Source organism: Ovis canadensis, chromosome 8 (assembly GCF_042477335.2).
Source record: "Ovis canadensis isolate MfBH-ARS-UI-01 breed Bighorn chromosome 8, ARS-UI_OviCan_v2, whole genome shotgun sequence".
In the NCBI taxonomy this organism is placed as follows: Eukaryota; Metazoa; Chordata; class Mammalia; order Artiodactyla; family Bovidae; genus Ovis; species Ovis canadensis.
The window spans coordinates 68,961,721-68,983,685 of record NC_091252.1 but is presented as its reverse complement, the minus strand read 5'-3'; the positions used below and the strand labels follow the sequence as shown (position 1 = coordinate 68,983,685).

Sequence of the window (21,965 nt, the reverse complement as noted above, 5' to 3'; positions counted from 1 at the left end):
GTTTGGAGATGGAAAAGAAGGGAAAACCAGGAGATTGTGGGGGAAGAAAGTGTTCTAAGAACGAGGTAGCCAACATGGCAATGAAGCTGGGAATGAGAACTGACCAACTGATTTAGTAAGTCAAGTCAGTCAAGTCACTTCAGTCATGTTCGACTCTGTGCAACCCCATAGACGGCAGCCCACCAGGCTCCCCTGTCCCTGGGATTCTCCAGGCAAGAACACTGGAGTGGGTTGCCATTTCCTTCTCCAATGCATGAAAGTGAAAAGTGAAAGTGACGTCGCTCAGTCGTGTCCGACTCTTAGCGACCCCACGGACTGCAGCCTACCAGACTCCTCCATCCATGGAGGCAAGAGTACTGGAGTGGGTTGCCATTGCCTTCTCCAGATTTAGTAAAGGAGAGGTCAATGGTGACCTTGACAAGGTGAATAAGTCAGAGGCAAAATCCTGATGGGAAGGAAGGAATTAAGAGAGAGAATACAATCATGTGGAAAATTTTCTTGTACAATGGAGCCAAAAAAGGAGGCAGGAACTGGAAGGTGATGTCAGATCAAGAGAGGGTTGGTTTTTTTTTTTTTGGGGGGTAAGGGATACAACAAGATAATTAACCCAATAGACAAAGAAACATTAATGATGGGGACGAAGAGGGAATTTCCAAAGCACAGTCTTTGGGATCTAGTGGACAAAGATAGGGAATGGACTTAGAGAAGAGTATGAGCAGTCATTGATAGTGAGAGGATAGGAGATGGAGTTGATAGGTATGGATGCTGGCAAGTGGACTGATGCTTTGTAGGAGCTTGTGGAAGTCTATTTAGTTGGATAAACAATCCTGGAGTTCAGGAAAGAAGTTTGAGCTAAAGATAGAGGCAGTAGTTAACAGTTCATAGAGGGAAGTTAAAGGTATGATGTAGAAAAGGATCTGCTGTAGGGGCTAAATGATAGAATAAGGAATGGAAGCTAACACTGTGGCTATTGACCATCAGTGCATTCAGAGTTCAGAGAAGTGAACAACGACAAAGGCAAGAGGTGAGAAATTTGAGTTGGAGGGGCACGAGTTAGTGAGGAATCAATCCAGGATCAGAGTGGTAGTATATGTATTAAAATGTAAAAAGAAGAGTGGTCTTGGCTAAGATCGGGAAAGATAAAGTGGGACAGAGTGGGAGAAGGCTCTGACTGTCTGCCTTGATTTGATATACACATGGGAAGAATTTTACTTAATTAAGAGCAGGTTTTGTAATGGATATTGGAACTAAAGACCTGGGGAGACCCAGTGAACTCTCAGAGACATTATTCCAGGGGTCCTTCTCTACTTTAAAATTTTGTGACTTACATATTTATTAATAATTATAATAATTAATATAAGCATAATTATATTTATTTTAATACAGAACTTTAGATGCTAAATACCTAATTCCATAACAATTTTGAACTGTCATTCAAGTTAGGTACTTGAATATTTAAGTTCAAATCTTGTTTAAACAACTTGTATCCATAATCACTTCCTACTCCTCATATATATATGAGGCAAGACATTATTAATCATACTTGGTAACAAACTATCTGAAACATGATTCTATTGATTTCAAAATAATAAAAAGTTGGTACACTTCCTGGAATTAGGGAGTGTGAAGGGAAATTTCTTTGTTTCTTTTTGATTCTATTCAGAAAGTCAGGTCAAGCGAAGCAACAGGTACAATTTCAACTTGACATGAAAATAAGTTCCTTCTCATTATAAAGCAATTCATCTGTCTAATGTAATTCTAATACTGTCCTCGACTATTTTTTTCTGAAATGAATTTGCACCTGATTGATATTATTATCTCAGGACATAAAGTCACATGGAAACTCAGTAGGGGACCTGGGAAAATGAATGCATAGTCTGATAATGAAAAAAGGTTTTTCCAATTTAAGGGTTTACAATTGCAGAACTGGAGCAATCAAAGAAACAAAAAAGACACAAATATCTAAAACTTGCCAGTTTCCCTACATCAGATGAAGCATAAGGAAAAAAACCTCTTGAAGATTAGATTTTGAGTCATGTATAAGTACACAGGGAAGAGGGCCTCCCTTGAAAAGTGAGCAAATCCTATAAAGATGAATAAATTGTATGCCCCCAAAGCCTAGCTCTTTGGTTTATGCACATAAACTTTACAGCATTGGCTGGGTTCCAGAGAGGCCCAGAGACTCAGCCAGCTGGGCACTCACCATCACTGACCATATGGTCATCTATCTATGTTTTACACAGTGTTCAGGTAAAGTTCCAATATTTCAGACTATTAGGCAGGCTTTCCAAGAGAAACTGGCAACTGTGGTTTCTGCCGATAGCTTCTTATAGTACAAACATTTAGGGCCACTGGTCATAAACATTGACTTCAGTCATTAGTATGTATGCAAATGTTCTCTCCTGTTAGTTTGGGAACTCTATTAAAACTGAGGCTTGCCTTAGACTCTGTTTTGTGTCTGTCACAGCTAACAATGGCACCCCACTCCAGTACTCTTGCCTGGAAAATCTCATGGATGGAGGAACCTGGTAGGCTGCAGTCCATGGGGTTGCTAAGAGTCGAACACGACTGAGCGACTTCCCTTTCACTTTTCACTTTCATGCATTGGAGGAGGAAATGGCAACCCACTCCAGTGTTCTTGCCTGGAGAATCCCAGGGACAGAGGAGCCTGGGGGGGCTGCCATCTATGGGGTCGCACAGAGTCGGACACGACTGAAGTGACTTAGCAGCAGCAGCTAACTATATAAGTTTTCACCAATCGTTGCTATGATAGTTCCTACTACAATGATTCCACATTGGTCCTATTAACGGAAATATTGAGCCATTTAATAAAATATTTTGATTGAAAATATTGAAATAGTTTAATAAAATATTTTATTAAAAGAAAAGAGTTCAACCCCAAATGTGTTTTGGAAGGGGGTGGACTCATCTGCTTGGCTCATTACTTCCAATTTTAGATTTGGGTGGATCTCTTAACAGTGCCAACAGTAGCATCATGTGCTAGAGTCAATCCAATTATGTACTTCTTGCACAATATCCTTTCTCAATACCGTGCTATATAATCTATTCCTGAGATAGTATAAATAGTGGTAGCAGATAGGCAGGTCTTTAACATAAAAGCTCTTCCAGTGATACAAAGTACAACAATCTGAGTTTAACAAAGTGCACTAAATTTTATCTATGATTATATCATATTTTCTAAAATATGTGGCCATTTTGGTGCTTGGTTGGTGCACTGGATACTTTTCTTGCTGCAGTGTTTGAGCATGCTGTTATATTACCCAAACAGAACAGAAACACCTGTGCTAAAAGAAGAAGCTTTGCTCCTGATGAACAAGAATATAGATGTTTTAGAGAAAGCACTTAAACTGGCAGCCACGCAGGTATTGCCCTGATACACTGGCTGGGACATTGGAAAGAAAATCTGAAACTTCACAAGAATGTGTTTCGAATTCAGTAGAAATTTTTTTGCTCCTACTTGTTTTGAGCAGGGCGCACATATCATTGCGACCCCAGAAGATGGAATTTATGGCTAGGTCTTCAAAAGGGAGACCTTTTATCCCTATCTGAAGGATATCCCAGACCCTGAAATAAACTGGGTTCCATGTAGAGACCCCAGAGGTAAAGTCATTACCTTTTGGTCTTTAAACCATAAGTTGTGATATTGTAACGTAGCAAATTTAGTAAGCTTAACTAGTATTGTTGCTGACAGTCTGTGGCATTGGACTTTGACTTCTCTAATTCTTCATATTGTGCACCATCTGGCATGTCTCCTGTTTGGTAAATGATTTGTGATGATGTCTGGCTGGTTATTTATGGATGAATAATATGTGTACACACAAGTTTTATAATAGATGTGATTAAGTGGTTTCAACAAAGTGAGAAAGTTGTGAAATCTAGGACTTAGGTTCTCACCTGTAAGTAAGGGTTCACCCATGCATACCTGCCTCCTTTGCAGGAATAGTAAAAAGATGAATGTATTTATGTTCCAAAGGGCTTTGATATCGGCGTGCAATGGCATCGGTATGGTGAGTGGAAATTGCACAGGGCTTGAAAACGAGGTGTTTTTTTCTGAGACTATATCCTACCATCTCTTGGCTGAGTGATGTGGGACAGAAAACCTAAACTCCTGAAGTAAAATAGAGATAATATAATTTTCTTTCCTACTTCACTTTACAGAGTAGTTGTATATGTAGGGAATATCCTGGTGGTCCAATGATTAGGACTCTGAGCTTTCACTACTGAGGGCCTGATTGGCCCTCTGGGGCCCTCCCCTCACTGACTGGGGAACTAAGATTCCATAAGCCATGCAGCATGGCCAAATCCCACCCCTGACCTCACCCCACCCCCACAAAATGAATGCAAAGTGAAATAATAGAATCTATACAGTATGGTGCCCTCTTGAGTGTTAATTATTACTTTTTTTAAAAAAAATTGCTTTTTTTTTAAACAGGAGCTGGATCTGAAATTTTGCTTTCTTGTCCTTCAAGAAAGTGTAGCAATTGTTTATAGCTGTAGTTTAAGCATAACTTTCTGAAAGAAAATCTGCATAAAATATAAGAAAGATTATGAAAATAAATCATTTTAGGTGTACTTACTCTTTAAAATAGATCATATATGATGGCAAAATCAATGCATTAAAAAGTTATTTAATGTGCTTATTTTAAAATTTACAGGCATCTGCTTAAAGCTATTATCAAGCACACAAACAGAAAAACCTCTTTAATAATTCTGACCATTTGAAATTAATTGAAAAGTCAAGTCCAATGTTGCAACATAAGAGTTCTTATATGTGAGTCAGGTCTCACCCTGGGATTGTCACCTTTGGAAAAATATTCTCAAAATGTTGCACAGTCTGTGTTTACAGTAACCACATAATTATGACTCAATGTTTGCTTGCTTATGGGGATTTTCCCAGAGCAAGAAGGATTCATTATTTGCAATAACTCAAGAGGCTTAGACTGAAATACACTCTATTTTCCTGGGCTGACAAAACTGACTTTCCTAGGGGAAAGATGTCCTAAAGCTTGATTAATTTAGTCTCTGATGAAGTATTTTAAATGGGGAAAGTAGGTGACAGATGAAACTTTAATATTATTGAGTCTTTCAGACATGCAAATGGAAAGCTTTCAGCTCTGTGTTGTAGAAAGGAAAAATCTAGTATTTAATAAAATGCTAATATTGGTAAAGAAAGCCACCATTTCTTTCCTAGTCACACTCGTCTCTAAAAGGGATAATTGAAGTCCATATAGTCATCCTTGTGTATTTAAATACTATCATTTAGAATACTGACACATCTCATGCTTCCTGGAGCTTTCCCCATGGGGCACTAATAAGAAATAGTAAACTGCCCTAATTATCTAGCCAAAAAAAGAAAACCAAAATAAAATATATAATAGTTTTATTCAGGCCTTCCTTAATGAATATGCACATTGACAGTATTACTCTGTTTTTCCTGAAGGCAAGAGAAAAGAAATGGTCTGAAATAATAGTCTTAAATCTGTCCTTTCTATTCAGATTAGTTCAACATCAATCGTAGGGGGACTGAGAAACCATGGAGAGTCTGAATGGCCTCTACAAGCAATCAAGTCATCAGTGTCCCTGGGCAGTCTTCTTGTTGTTACAAAGTCCATAATGGCCATTATTTATTTATTGAGCACCTACTTGGTTCCTGAATCTGCGCTTGGTACACTAAGCACATTGTCTCATTCAGTTTAAGTAGCAGGTATAACTATTCCCCTTTTATTTACTTATTCATTTTTTTAAAAAAATATACATTTATTTTTATTATTTTTATTTATTTGGCTGTGCCAGGTCTTACTTGTAGCACACATGGTCTGCAGTCTTCGTTGCAGCATGCGGGATCTTCAGTTGGGATATGTGGGATCTAGTCCCCTGCCCAGGGATTGAATCCCTGGGTGCCTGCATCAGTAGCACATAATCTTAGCCACTACACCACCAGGGAAGTATCTCCCACTTTAAATATGAAGAAAAGCAGGGGGCTTAAGGTCTCACAATTGGTAATTAGCCTCACTGGAATTCAGACACGGCCATTTCCACTGAGTCATGCTAACAGAAAGGACTTTGAGTGCCTGGAAGCATCGTCTTCTACTTGAAATCTCCATACCTAGTAAATCCACTACTTCACGCATTCTAGTTGCAGAAATTTGGATCTTATTTTCCACTGAAATCTCTCATAACTTCCTTTGGTGTCCATATTGCCTCTATAGCATGTTAAATATGTGACTCATCTTCAGATTAGAGTCTTTTAAGTATCTGAAGCCAGTTGTAGTCTTACCTATTTACTCACCTTAACCCCTTTTTACTTCTAGGATAAACATCCCTAATCTGGAAGGTCTGGGCATTACTTTGAAAAGCAATTTCATAGTGTGCATTTATCCCAGGGTTTCACACAAGGGCCTCTAACATAGAAGGGAAGCTATTATGCTACCTTAACATGTAAGGACACAGACAAAAGGCTGAAATCTTTTTCTCCTTTTCTTTTCCTTCCTTTTAAAAAATATTTCTAGTACCTAAAGCTGCATTTCTGGAGGATGATCGGCCTGGGACCAACTATTTACTGCCTCCTAGTATGAACAGGCTTGCATTATGGAAAAGATTCTCTCCATTAGAAAAGCCCTTCATTTGTCTTCCTGGGAGAACCTCATAAGAAAATATGTTGCTTCTTTTCTTTCTCCTCTTCCTCTTCTACCCATTCTGTGCTTTGGTCTTGCACTGCTTGTTGTGAATCTGGCAACTAGAATAGGTTAGTTTTCATAAAGAAGGAGATTGTATTGCATGTGTGTGCTCAGCCGATCAGTCCTTTCTGACTTTTTGCAACCCCACGGACTGTAGCCTGCCAGCCTCCTCGGTCCATGGGATTCTCCAGGCAAGAATACTGGAGTGGATTGCTATTTCCTACTCCAGGGGACTGGTTCCAAATAGGAAAAGGAGTATGTCAAGGCCGTATATTGTCACCCTGCTTATTTAACTTCTATGCAGAGTACATCATGAGAAACGCTGGGCTGGAGGAAGCACAAGCTGGAATCAAGACTGCCAGGAGAAATATCAATAACCTCAGATATGCAGATGACACCACCCTTATGGCAGAAAGTGAAGAGGAACTAAAAAGCCTCTTGATGAAAGTGAAAGAGGAGAGTGAAAAAGTTGGCTTCAAACTCAACATTCAGAAAACAAAGATCATGGCATCTGGTCCCATCACTTCATGGGAAATAGATGGGGAAACAGTGGAAACACTGTCAGACTTTATTTTTGGGACTCCAAAATCACTGCAGATGGTGACTGCAGCCATGAAATTAAAAGACACTTACTCCTTGGAAGGAAAGTTATGACCAACCTAGATAGCATATTGAAAAGCAGAGATGTTACTTTGCCTACTAAGGTCCGTCTAGCAAGACTATGGTTTTTCCAGTGGTCATGTATGGATGTGAGAGTTGGACTGTGATGAAGGCTGAGCACTGAAGAATTGATGCATTTGAACTGTGGTGTTGGAGAAGACTCTTGAGAGTCCCTTGGACTGCAAGGAGATCCAACCAGTCCATTCTAACGGAGATCAGTCCTGGCTGTTCATTGGAAAGACTGATGCTAAAGCTGAAACTCCAATACTTTGGCCACCTCATGCGAAGAGTTGACTCATTGGAAAAGACTCTGATGCTAGGCGGCACTGGGGGCAGGAGGAGAAGGGAACGACAGAGGATGAGATGGCTGGATGGCATCACCAACTCGATGGACACAAGTTTGAGTTAACTCTGGGAGTTGGTGATGGACAGGGAGGTCTGGCATGGTGCGATTCATGGAGGTGCAAAGAGCCAGACAAGACTGAGCAACTGGAATGAACTGAACTGAACTCCAGGGGATATTCTGGATCCAGGGTTCCAAGCTGTGTCTCCTCCATTGCAGGCAGATTTTTTATCACTGAGCCACCTGGGAAGCCATTGTATTGCATATGAGCTTTTAAATCTTTGCTATTGATTCTTAACCTAGAGTCATTGTGTGTTATAATGACAGGCAAATAAAGTATCAGTTTGGATGTTCAAAAATCGCTAACACAGTGTAAGTTTAAGGCAATATCTATGGAATTAGGCTTGGCCGTACCTCTGTGCAAAAAAGACTCAGCTGTCTGGCCAAGGACAATTTCATCTACATTGTGGCAAATATCGGGGACAAGAATCCGTGTAATGCCAGTGACCCTCAGTGCCTCCCTGATGGTCATTACCAAGACAACACTGATGTGGTGTTTAATTCTGAGGGCAGGCACCACTATCATAAGGTGAGAATTACTTGCGCCTTACCTGATCTTGACTTATTTTTGTTTGTGATATTTATGTAGACTTGTTTGTTGAATGTTGGTGAGGGGACTGTTATAAACACATTCCTTAATTATTACATTTAGTTGAAAAGGGGACTTAACTACTTTGACTTTTATTTAAGGGTTCTGAATTTGAATTAGTCATAAAATAGAATCTGGCAGAATATTAAAGCATATGTAGTAATAGCCTCATAGGATTTTAATATTCTCTGAGAAAGAAGGAGAAATTCTGTTTCATCACATGATTTATACTAGAGTAAGTTTTTGACCCAATTTGTTAGTGTTTGGTATTAAGCTGTAGTCATTCATTCCATTAAGATCTTTTTTTGATTGAAGTGATAGAAAAACCCCCAAGTGAAATTGATTTGAAACAGTAACAACAAAAGCAATGGAATGCCCTTGCTCAGGTACCTGAGAAAATATAGATCATAGAAAGGATAGGTCTAGTTTCTGACATGGTCTGTATCTTAAGGCCTGGAAGATGTCAGCCATCCCCACAGCTCTTTCTCTCTCTTTTTTATGGTGTGTTTTTTTATCCTCTCAGGCCATGCCATACTGCTTGCAGGATCTTAGTTCTCTGACTAGGGATCGAAACTATGTCCCTTGCATTGGGAGTGTGGACCACTGGACCACCAGGGAAAGTCACCCTCTAGCTTTCTTAGTTCCTTGTAAAAAAGTTCCAACTTTTTCTCAGCTGACTATCCTTTCAGAAGCCACATGGCTGCTGGTTACAAAGCGCATACCCTAATAGTGACAAAATCCAGAGGAAGACTGAATTTCTCTTTCCTAGAACCCCCACAAAAACCTTATTATTCCTTCAGTCCACCTAGGGGCCACATGCCTCACTTGAGTCGATCTCCTGGGAATGAAGGATGGGCTGCCACCTGAGCAGAGAACAGAAGAGTTTGGGAACCTCAGTGGTGGGGGTGGGATGGGGTGTGTGCGTATCTGAGCACATATGCACACATCAGGCCAAATAAAAACCTGAGCAGAACATAAGGCTGCACTCTTGAGCCCAGGGTAGACGGAGTTTGGGAGCAATAATCAAGCTGGAGAAAATTTTCTAATGGCTTACTAATTAACAAGGTTTAGCTATTACATTGTCTAAGTTCCAGTTTACTTCACCTCACTTATATAAACCTAGCCATACCATGGGGAGACATGACAAAGTTTAGTGTATTAACACATGTTAAACTTCACATGGGTGGTGATATTAGTACTTAAAGAATTGAGTGGAAAACCATCAGAAATTTGTGAGGTTCGAAATTTCAAGTGACTTTAAGGCAAATATTCATCTTTTAAATATCATTTGTAGATATGATCTCATTGGTTGATTCATTGGTTGTGAGAAAAATGAAGTGTTTCGGGGGTTTTTTGGTGGTCGGACCAGTGAGGGGTGGGGTAAGACAGGGGCGGGGTTGATGGAGGCGGGGTCGAGACGGCGTGAGATCTCCCAGGGCCGGGGCTGTGGGAGGAGCGAGACCTTCACTAGCAAGGTAGATTGGGGTTGTGCCCTTTGAGGTCATGGGCGGCTCTCAGAATGATGCCTGAGAGTGTGGTCTATAGACCCGGGATATCGATGAAGTCCAGGGGACAAGCTGAAGGGCCTGTAAGAAAACTCACAAGACAGTGGAATACTGGGTATAATTTACACTAATTTATGTGTAATGGTTTTAAATATGCACACTAAAATACATGCAAGAAAAGATTTTGCAAATATTAATCACTTTTATTTGCCAGTTTTCTTACAAATCTTCCCCTTCTTTGCTTTTCATTAACAGTTCAATCTTTTTGCACCTGAAGTTCACTTTGATTTTCCCAAGGATTCAGAACATGTGACTCTCAACACTCCCTTTGGGATGTTGGGCATTTTCACTTGTTTCGACATTTTCTCTCATGACCCGGCTGTGGTGGTGGTGGAAGAGTTTCAGCTTGACAGCATCCTCTACCCAAGGCCTGTACAGTACACTACCCCTCCACTCAGTGTGGGCCCTTCCATTCTCCCTTCCATTCAGCATGGTCCCAAGCCCTGAGAGTCAACCTGCTTGCTGCCAGCACCCACAACATCAGGTGCACATGACCGGTACCTCCCCTCCAGTCCTGCCCCAGAGGGCAACCACTGTCTTGGGACAGCTTCATTTTCAAGCCATGCATTTCTTCAATGATTCTTTTTTTTCCCCCTAAATTAATTAATTAAATATCTATTTATTTTTGATTGCCCTGGGTCTTCCTTGCTGTGAGGAGGCTTTCTCTAGTTGCCGCAAGCAGGGGTTACTCTTCCTCGGGGTGCGCAAGCTTCTCACTGCAGTGGCTTCTCTTGCTGTGGGCCGTGTGGGCTTCAGTAGTTGTGGGGCATGTGCTTAGTTGCTCTGAGGCATGTGGAACCTTCCCAGACCAGGGATCAAACCCGTGTCCCCTGCTTTGGCAGGTAGATTCTTACCCACTGTACCACCAGAGAAGTTCTTCAGTGATTCTTTTATTAACTTTAATGTCACAAAATTAATAAGACCATAGGTTTCTATACCAACATTATTTAAAGAACGTTAGTCCTGGGAATAAAGAAGGAAGCAAAGAGTATATTGTCAGTTTCACACGAGGGGAAATTGGAGTTAGACAGAATTCAAGTCACATAGAAAAAGCAAAGGCAGAGGTAAAGAAAGTTGCAGCCACCGTCCATTAGTAATATTGAAATAAATCTTGCTGTTGGGGTGATAAAATCACTTTAGACTTAATCAGGTTTTTAGAGTTTATCCTTTAAAAATCCTTGTTTAAGGAAAGGCTCCTCTCTCTATTGTTTTGTTGTTTGTTGATCCAGTGAAGAATCTCAAACACAAATAAATTAGATAGGTTAGTGGGTACTTAAAATTGCTCTTCATATCTGAGAAACTTTTTGGTTTGTTGTCAAGTGGGCTAAAGAAAGGGGAGCTGAAGCTAAAAAAATTTTAAAAAGCCATCCAAGCCAAATGACAGTTTCAGTGTAGGCAGACTCTTATGGAGGACACAGATTCAAACTGAACTCTGCTGCTGCTGCTGCTAAGTCGCTTCAGTCGTGTCCGACTCTGTGTGACCCCATAGACGGAAGCCCACCAGGCTTCCCCGTCCCTGGGATTCTCCAGGCAAGAACACTGGGGTGGGTTACCATTTATTTCTCCAATGCATGAAAGTGAAAAGTGAAAGTGAGGTCGCTCAGCCGTGGCCAACTCTTCTCGACCCCAGGCTCCTCCATCCATGGGATTTTCCAGGCAAGAGTACTGGAGTGGGGTGCCACAGCCAAATTGAACTCAGGTCAGTGTAATAGGTATTTCCTTCCTTATCTTGAAAATGCTTATGCTTTTAGAACTTTATATTTCATTTCTTATGAAATGATTCTATTAGTTTGTGACCATGCAAAATTTGCAACCAGTATTCGTGTTTCTTCATGTAACCCATAGGCAGTGAAATCTACACACTGGAGGCTGTCAAGGTGTATCACTAGAACATGGAAACAGACAGAGAGTGGCAAGCTGATGCTCAGAATCGGAGTCTCGACCTCAACAGGAACCCAGTTACCCTGTAGCTGCTGACTGGAGTGCTTATGCTAGGGGTGTCAAGCCATCCTCATTTGAGCAGTTGAATTTTCCAGGGATGATTTATTCTGATGAGTTCACCTTAACCAAGCTTAAGAGAAACACAGGAAATTACACAGTTTGTCAGAAAGACCTGTGCTGTCACTTAACTTACGAGATGTCTGAGAAACGAACTGATGAAGTGTATGTATTCAGTGTCTTTGATGGACAGCATGCAACAGAAGGCCAATATTACTTACAGGTAGAAACACTCAAGTATGTAAGAATGGCTTTGTTACTAGTTTGTCTTCTAGGTCATCATTGCTTTTCTTTAAGAATTGTTCTGGATTCAGTTAATTGGAATAGTGCTACATTTGTCATTGAACTTTTCTCCCTAGAATACTTTGTTTAGTCTTGGCAAGAACAGAATTAGAGCTGCAAGGTAAAAACCTAAAACAGATTGATTAGTTCCCAGCAGACAGAGTTAAAGTTTAAAAAGCTACAATCCCCATAAATTTTCTTTTTCTGTTAGATTACTTTAGGGATGTGTTTTGCAAACTGTTTTCAACTAGAGTCCAGAGCAAGAAGTCCATTGCACATCATAACCCAGTGCCATCAAGACGTATCTCAAAGAGATACTTAGTGAAACAAATGTTTTATAAAATAATTCAAACCAAAATTAGACAGGCTATGATTATATACAACACAGTCTAATTTTTAAAATTCTAGTCTACTTCATTGGAGAAGGCTATGGCACCCCACTCCAGGACTCTTGCCTGGAAAATCCCATGGACAGAGGAGCCTGGTAGGCTGCAGTCCATGGGGTCGTTAGACACGACCACTTTCATGCATGGGGGAAGGAAATGGCAACCCACTCCAGTATTCTTGCTTGGAGAATCCCAGGGACAGAGGAGCCTGGTGGCCTGCCGTCTATGGAGTTACACTGAGTTGGACACTACTGAAGTAACTTAGCTGCAGTCTATTCCATTTTGCTGCATTGAAAGAAAAGGGCTAATCTTGACTCACTAAATTAATGTTAAGGTTGGCTAATAGATTATGAGCTGCAATTGGGGAAGAAAGCACTTAAGAGGCAAGCTAAAAAGTATTCTATTCTTTGAAATTGTAGTTTTAGCTGTGAAAACATTTCCATGATTTCCAACCACTTCTCTTTTCTTTTCCTACCTAGGTATGCACGTTACTGAAATGTCAAACCGCTTACCTGAAAACTTGTGGTGAGCCTATGGGGTCAGCTTTTACCAAGTTTGAAGATTCCCTCAATGGCACATTTGGAACAATGTTTTCCCACAGATTGTTCTCAGTGGGAGTCAGCTTGCCCCTGAAAGACACTGTGAGGTAGAGGATTTTCAGGAGGATAAATTCCTTTGAACAGATGGTTCACCTAATATCAACAACTTATACAAAGACACTATGATATGAAGACAAGTTGTAGTTCTAGACTGTCTTTAGGTTGTGATGGAGAATTTGGGGTTTTATTTTCTTACATAAATGTGATTTTTTGGAATCAAAGGAACAGATTATGGAGGAATTAAAATTAAAATATTGTTCACCAATGATAGCCAGCAGCTAATGTTTTCTTTATTTGCATAGATCTCCAGGGCAGTAGATTTATTTACTGCATGTTCATCCAAAGTCCTTCTGATATTACTACATACGTAGATCTGAAACAGGGAGCTTCTGATTCCGAAGTCTGTGGGCTTTTGACTTCTTCATGCTGCTTTTAGAGTGACATTGTCAGAGAAGGCCTCTGGGCTGGAAATCAAATCTGCACTGAAGTTAATCCTTTGCTTTCTTTGATTAGGTTTCAAGAGATGGATGTCTGCAGAGCCAAGGCAGAGCCCCTTTGCCTATCTTGGTTCTAGCCCTTTATGGAAAAGTGTTTAAGAGGGATCCTCCATGCTTAGGGCAGGGCCCCGGGTAACTGCAGTGATCCCCATTCTTTGCCATCCTTTAAGGACTAGCCTGGCAAAGGGGCGGCGGGGGGAGGAGGGGAGTGGAGGGTGGGGAGAGGGGGGTGGGGGGGGTGGTAAAGAGAGAGCCCAGCCCGTAGTATCTGTTTAGAAGATGTGTCATGACTTTGCTGAAACAGCCAACTTAAGCTGATTTAAAAAGAAATGGATGTGAGCACACACTTTACATCCTCACTCTGGGAGCTGCAGACATCTTCTGTGTGGGTGCACCTATGGGTCACTGCGTCCATGTATGCTGCAACAGTATCTACGGGAGGAGAGCCACGAAGAGTCCCTGTGTGGTCACTGCTCTAACGTGTGCAAGCACTGTATCTCTCATTTGTAAATGCACAGGGTTAGTGTGGAGAATGTGGAGGGTGTTTGGGCCTAGTCAGTTAAGACACAGAAAGTTAAAAACAACGGTATCTTTTAAAGAACTTTTTAACAAATTGAAATTGTTCCATTATCTCCTTATTCTACTTTTATGGAATATTTGTATGGAAGTTAGATACTTATGAATGGAAATTTTAAAAGAGATAAATGAATAAATGATCTACTTCAGAACATGCACTGTTTCCTTCTGAAATTATTCTCTTAGAATGTACCCAATCCTGGTTAAACCCTCTCATCCTCTGGAATTTGTTGCAGCCTGTGCTAGACAGGATCTTCCCTAGAAAAGGCCACCCTGTCACCTTTTCCCCAGTTACTTTTGGTCCCTTGACCCTGGCATCCTGAGTCCTTTTCCTGGTTGGTTACTTATTAACTCTGGGAAGAGACACACGTATGTGAGAGAAGAGGAGCTCTCTAGGATGAGTGGGAGAGGCTGAGGATCACTCCAAGTATGGGGACACATTTCCCCTCCCCTAGAAGATATGACAACCACTTTTCTAGATTTTTCCCAAGTGTTTATTTTCACTTGATTTAATTCAATCCAGTTCCAGGAAGCTGGAGACATTCTAGGCAGCAGAAAATGCCTTTGGCCTCTCTGTTTCCATCATATCTGAAGTCTCTCTCCAGGGGCTAGGATGGAACTTGTACTCTGGACTCCTCTGTCTGTGCAGGATGTGGGCTTCTTTCCCCTGATGGCCTTGTGTTGGTTCTTTCCAGGTTCTCTCTCTTCTAGACAGTTGTTTGGAGCTTGCATTAGTATCTAGTGGCCCCAGCTTCCTCACCACCCCTCACCCCTTGCATCTTATATCGCCAACCTCTGCCCCTTTTCTAGTCCCAGGAACTGCAGAGTCACTGCATCCCATGGGTGTTCTCAGCTCTTATGGTGACTAAACAGCCTAGTGTCCCTCTTTTTATATTCCATGTTGTTTTGGCCTTTACCTTTTAACACCCCCATGTCTTTTATTTCTTCGAGCTCTATTTTTGTCTCTCCCCCTTCTCCTCCCTAATTCTCATTTTATTTACCATGACTCATTAATAAGGACCTTGTTAGACTCAGCCTTCACTGCTGTGTCTTCCTTATTGAAATTCTTACTTTGGAAAGTGAAGCCACTCTTCTGGCTTCAGCTAGTGTTTCTGAGGCAGCAAAGTATATAATTCATTGGAAAAAAAATTTTTTTCCTGAGAGTCAGTTCAAGTCATATAATAATGATTAGAGACTATTTTTTTTTAAAGGCTTATTAAGTTCTATGGTAAAAATATATAGTCTTACAATATAAACAACTTTATCAATTAGATTAATGTCAATAGGAGATTGACAGTGTTCTAGCCATTAAATATTACTATGTAGGTGCATATGCTAAGAGGACTTCCCAGGTGAGGCTAGTGGTAAAGAATCTGTTTGCCAATACAAGAGACACAAGAGATGTGGGTTCAATCCCTGGGCCAGGAAGATCTCCTGGAGAAGGGAATGACAACAATCCTGTGGACAGAGGAGCCTAGCAGGCTACAGTCCATAGGCTCACAGAGTCCCCACAACTGAATGATTGAGACCCATGGTAGACTTAGAAACTGTAGGGAAACAGAAATCTAATCTTTTATCACACACACTAGATTTCTGACTCTAATACTACTTCTGATTACCAGCTATGATTCTGATACCTGATTTTGATGTGTGAATTTCCCCCCCAACACCATCAAGAAATTTTCCAACATCAGCTGGGAGTCCAACAGTTCAATGCAATTCTGATGTCATCTAACTGCAGATGGCATTGGATGCCACAAGACTGCCTTCTCCCCATGTCAGACTCTTTTTGTGGACCCAGTCGTCTCCTGTCCTTCTGACCAGCTGGCTATAGATTAGAAGTTTCATGGACCTTCTCCTTAGGTTTGATGAGTTTCCCAGAGTGCTCACAGAACTCAGAGGAACAGTTTACTTACTTGATTACCAGTTTATGACCAAAAGATGTTACTCAAGAACAGCCAGATAAAGAGGTGCAAAGGGTGAGGTGTGGGAGAGGAGCTCTGAGCTTCTCTGTCCGCTGGAGCATGCGAGTCTTCCCACGTCTTCCCATTTACAAACCAGAAAGCTCTCTGAACCTCATCATGACATAGGTAAGACTGATTAAACTATTGACCATAGGTGACTGAACGCAATTCTTAGCTCCTCTTCCCTCTCTGGAGGTCAGGGAGAATGGGACTGAAAGTTCCAAGCTTTGAAACGCTTGGTTGGTTCTCCTATCAACCAGCTCTCAGCCTTAGGTATTTTCCAAAAGTCACTTTGTTAACAAAACAAAAGACATCTTTATTTTTTTTAATCACAAAAAATTCTAAGGATTTCAAAAGCTCTGTGGAGGAAAAAGTGTCAAGTGTTAGTCTCTCAGTCACTTAGTCGCTTTGCAATCTCATGACCTGTAGTCTGCAACGCTCCTCTGTCTACGAGGATAAAGATCAAGTATATATTTATTATTATAAGCCATGATATTGCACATGAAACACGTGTGCATAGGTATACACCCAGGTGTTCTCAGATGCTCGTCTTATCTCATCCTCAAGGTCGCCCTGTGAGATCAGCATTTTGTTGACCTCCCTTAAATTAGCCAATAGGATCACATGGAGCACAGCCTCGTCTAACTCAATGAAACTAAGCCATGCCCGCGGGGTAACCCAAGATGGGAGGGTCATAGTGGAGAGGTCTGACAGAATGTGGTTCACTGGAGAAGGGAATGGCAAACCACTTCAGTATTCTTGCCTTGAGAACGCCATGAACAGTATGAAAAGACAAAATGATAGGATACTGAAAGGCGAACTCCCCCGGTCGGTAGGTGCCCAATGTGCTACTGGAGATCAGTGGAGAAATAAATCCAGAAAGAACAAAGGGATGGAGCCAAAGCAAAAACAATACCCAGCTGTGGATGTGACTGGTGATAGAAGCAAAGTCTGATGCTATAAATAGCAATATTGCATAGGAACCTGGAATGTCAGGTCCATAAATCAAGGCAAATTGGAAGTGGTCAAACAGGAGATGGCAAGAGTGACTGTCAACATTCTAGGAATCAGCGAACTAAAATGGACTAGAATGGGTGAATTTAACTCAGATGACCATTATATCTACTACTGTGGGCAGGAATCCCTTAGAAGAAATAGAGTAGCCATCATGGTCAACAAAAGAATGCAGTACTTGGATGTAATCTTAAAAATGACAGAATGATCTCTGTTCATTTCCAAGGCAAACCATTTAATATCACAGTAATCCAAGCCTATGCCCCAACCAGTAACACTGAAGAAGCTGAAGCTGAATGGTTCTATGAAGCCCTACAAGACCTTTTAGAACTAACACCCAAGAAATATGTCCTTTCCATTATAGGGGACTGGAATGCAAAAATAGGAAGTCAAGAAACACCTGGAGTAACAGGCAAATTTGGCCTTGGAATACTGAATGAAGCAGGGAAAAGACTAATAGAGTTTTGCCAAGAGAACACACTGGACATAGCAAACACCCGCTTCCAACAACACAAGAGAAGACTCTACACATGGACATCACCAGATGATCAACACCAAAATCAGATTGGTTATATTCGTTGCAGCCAAAGATGGAGAAGCTCTATACAATCAGCAAAAACAAGACCAGGAGCTGACTGGCTCAGATCATGAACTCTTTATTGCCAAATTCAGACTTAAATTGAAGAAAGTAGGGAAAGCCATTAGACCATTCAGGTATGACCTAAATCAAATCCTTTATGATTATACAGTGGAAGTGAGAAATAGATTTAAGGGACTAGATCTGATACAGTGCCTGATGAACTATGGATGGAGGTTCATGACATTGTACAGGAGACAGGGATCAAGACCATCCCCATGGAAAAGAAATGCAAAAAGGCAAAATGGCTGTCTGGGGAGGCCTTACAAATAGCTGTGAAAAGAAGAGAAGTGAAAAGCAAAGGAGAAAAGGAAAGATATCTGAAAGGAAAACATCTGAATGCAGAGTTCCAAAGAAGAGCAAGGAGAGATAAGAAAGCCTTCCTCAGCGATCAGTGAAAGAAACAGAGGAAAACAAAAGACTGGGAAAGACTAGAGATCTCTTCAACAAAATTAGAGATACTAAGGGAACCTTTCATGCAAAGATGGGCTCGATAAAGGACAGAAATCGTATGGTAACAGAAGCAGAAGATATTAAGAAGAGGTGGCAAGAATACACAGAAGAATTATAGAAAAAAGAGCTTCATGACCCAGATATTCATGATGGTGTGATAACTCACCTAGAGCCAGACATCCTGGAATGTGAAGTCAAGTGGGCCTTAGGAAGCATCACTATGAACAAAGCTAGTGGAGGTGATAGAATTCCAGTGGAGCTATTTCAAATCCTGAAAGATGATTCTGTGAAAGTGCTGCACTCAATATGCCAGCAAATTTGGAAAACTCAGCAGTGGCCACAGGACTGGAAAGGTCAGTTTTCATTCCAATCTCAAAGAAAGACAATGCCAAAGAATGCTCAAACTACCACACGATTGTACTCATCTCACCCGCTAGTAAAGTAATGCTCAAAATTCTCCAAGCCAGGCTTCAGCAATATGTGAACCGTGAACTTCCAGGTGAAAAGGCAGAGGAACCAGAGATCAAGTGGCCAACATCCGCTGGATCATCAAAAAAGCAAGAGAGTTCCAAAAATCATCTACTTCTGCTTTATTGACTATGCCAAAGCCTTTGACTGTGTGGATCACAATAAATGTGGAAAATTCTGAAAGAGGTGGGAATACCAGACCACCTGACTTGCCTCTTGAGAAACCTGTATGCAGGTCAGGAAGCAACAGTTAGAACTGGGCATGGAACAAACTGGTTCCAAATAGGAAAAGGAGCATGTCAAGGCTGTATATTGTCACCCTGCTTATTTAACTTCTATGCAGAGTACATCATGAGAAACGCTGGGCTGGAAGAAGCACAAGCTGGAATCAAGATTGCCAGGAGAAATATCCATAACCTCAGATATGCAGATGACACCACCCTTATGGCAGACAGTGAAGAGGAACTAAAAAGCCTTTTGATGAAAGTGAAAGAAGAGAGTGAAAATATTGGCTTAAAGCTCAACATTCAGAAAACGAAGATCATGGCATCTGGTCCCATCACTTCATGGGAAATAGATGGGGAAACAGTGGAAACAGTGTCAGACTTTATTTTGGGGGGCTCCAAAATCACTGCCGTTGGTGATTGTAGCCGTGAAATTAAAAGATGCTTACTCCTTGGAAGGAACGTTATGACCTACCTAGACAGCATATTAAAAAGCAGAGATATTACTTTGCTAACAAAGGTCCATCTAGGCAAGGCTATGGTTTTTCCAGTGGTCATGTATGGATGTGAGAGTTGGACTGTGATGAAAGCTGAGCGCCGAAGAATTAATGCTTTTGAACTGTGGTGTTTGAGAAGACTCTTGAGAGTCCCTTGGACTGCAAGGAAGTCCAACCAGTCCATCCTAAAGAAGACCAGTCCTGGGTGTTCATTGGAAGGACTGATGCTAAAGCTGCAACTCCTGTACTTTGGCCACCTCATGCGAACTGTTGACTCATTAGAAAAGACCCTGATGCTGGGAGGGATTGGGGGCAGGAGGAGAAGGGAACAACAGAGGATGAGATGGCTGGATGGCATCACCAACTCAATGGGCATGAGTCGAGTGAACTCCGGGAGTTGGTGATGGACAGGGAGGCCTGGCATGCTGCAGTTCATGGGGTTGCAAAGAGTCGCACATGACTGAGTGACTGAACTGAACTGGACTGAACCTAAATTAGCTGGATCAGCTAGATCGACTAGATTAGCTGTATCAATTGAGGAGATGGCTGATAAGGGAAATGAACTCTCCAAGGTCCCACAGCAAGCTAGTGGCAGTGCTGGGGCAAGAATTAGTCTAATCCCTTAAATTGCCACATTCATTGTTTCCTTTGTGTACCTGTAGACACATAGGATAGGGGGGCCTCCCAGAGGAAAAGAATCAGACATGGCCTTCTTAACATGCTGCTGCTGCTGCTAAGTCACTTCAGTGGTGTCTGACTCTGTGCGACCCCATAGATGGCAGCCCACTAGGCTCCCCCGTCCCTGGGATTCTCCAGGCAAGATCACTGAAGTGGCTTGCCATTTCCTTCTCCAATGCATGAAAGTGAGAATTGAAAGTGAAATCACTCAGTCGTGCCCGACTCTTACATGAGAGAAGCCAATTTAGACCTGAGCCATTTTGTGATCTAAGCCTGGCCACAATGCTAGTCTTTGCAGAATAGGTCTACATAGAAAATGATTTTAAGGGAACAAGAAAAATTAAAGTTTTTTTTTTTAAAGGAACCTCTGAGATCAAACCAGGAGATTGGGATTGACATATATGCACTGCTGTGTGGTGCTGCTGTAAAGCACTGGAAGCTCAGTTCAGAGCTGTGTGATGACCTAGGGGTCGGATGGGGATGGGGTGGAAGGAAGGTCCAAGAGGGAGGGGATATAAGTATGCATATGGCTACTTCAATTTACTTCATTGTATAGTACAAACTAACACATTATAAAATGATTATATTCCAATTAAAAAAATTAAAAGGCAGATAGCTATATAGAGGCCAGAAATATGACTTGACTATATTGGAGACAGTATATGAGTTGTAAAGACTCCCAGTTCAATTCTGAAGGTAGATCAGTCTGAAGCACATTCTTGAGCTGTTTTGTAGGATCTAAACACCTGCTGAGGACTCACTCACTCAACCACCAGGCTGACTGGAATCTAAGAATGATGACCCTCCTGGTGCTAGTGGTAGAGAACCTACCTGCCAGTGCAGGAGACAAAGAGATAAGGGTTTGATCCCTCGTTTGGGAAGATCCCCTGGAGAAGGAAATGGCAACCCACTCCAGTATTCTTGCCTGGAGAATCCCATGGACAGAGGAGCCTGGCAGGCTGCAGTCCAAGGGGTCGCAAAGAGTTGGACATGACTGAAGTGACTTAGCACTAGCACTCCTAACTCCAGCCAACTAGAGCCTGAGTGCCAAATTTGGCCCTAAGTCTATGCTGAATTCTTCCTTGCTCAAGGCCCTTCATGAATACCAATGTACCCTTAGTGTAAAACTTCCCCCATTTCGCAATATCCTCAGTGTTCTTACTAGTTGCAAGTAAAAAAAAAAAAAATCCTTCCTTCTGCCCTTTAGGTTGATTATATCTTCTGGCTCAACACACACCAAGAGGCAAACCCAGTTTTTAGGTAACGTTAGGGATCAGAAGATTTAACTGAGGCATCCTAAGAGAGGCTATTGGTGTCACCAGTCACAGTTTAAGCTGATGGATGGAATTCTGTTCCAAGAACAACAATCATCCACGTAAAAACTTCCCCCAAATGGTATGTGCCAGGCAGGCTGGAATTGCCAGCTTGGTGTAGTAGTAAATGTGGGGAAGGGGAGGAGTTATTTAGCCCTCTGCCTATTAAATCTATTTATTTTTTGTTGTTCTTGCAATAGAATTCCATCCATCAGCTTAAACAGGGCTATTTAACAGCCCTATTAAATCTGTCTCGTAGTAGGATTGTGTCCCTGGGCACACTTCACAAGTGTTTCTCAGCCGTTTTCTTTCCTCCTTTAGTTGGGACAGGCAGGTTAAAGAGGATTAGAGATGGGGTTTTACTGTCGCCCAGAAAGGTTCAGTTCAGTTCAGTATAGTTGCTCAGTCGGGTCTTTGTGACCCCATGGACTGTAGCCTATCACGCTCCTCCGCCCATGGGATTT

General features: G+C 41.6%; 1 pseudogene; it reads left to right on the top strand.

The window, feature by feature from the left end:
• The first annotated feature begins 4,014 nt into the window (after positions 1-4,014).
• Positions 4,015-13,260, top strand: LOC138444647 (vascular non-inflammatory molecule 3-like; annotated as a pseudogene).
• Positions 13,261-21,965: the final 8,705 nt, after the last annotated feature.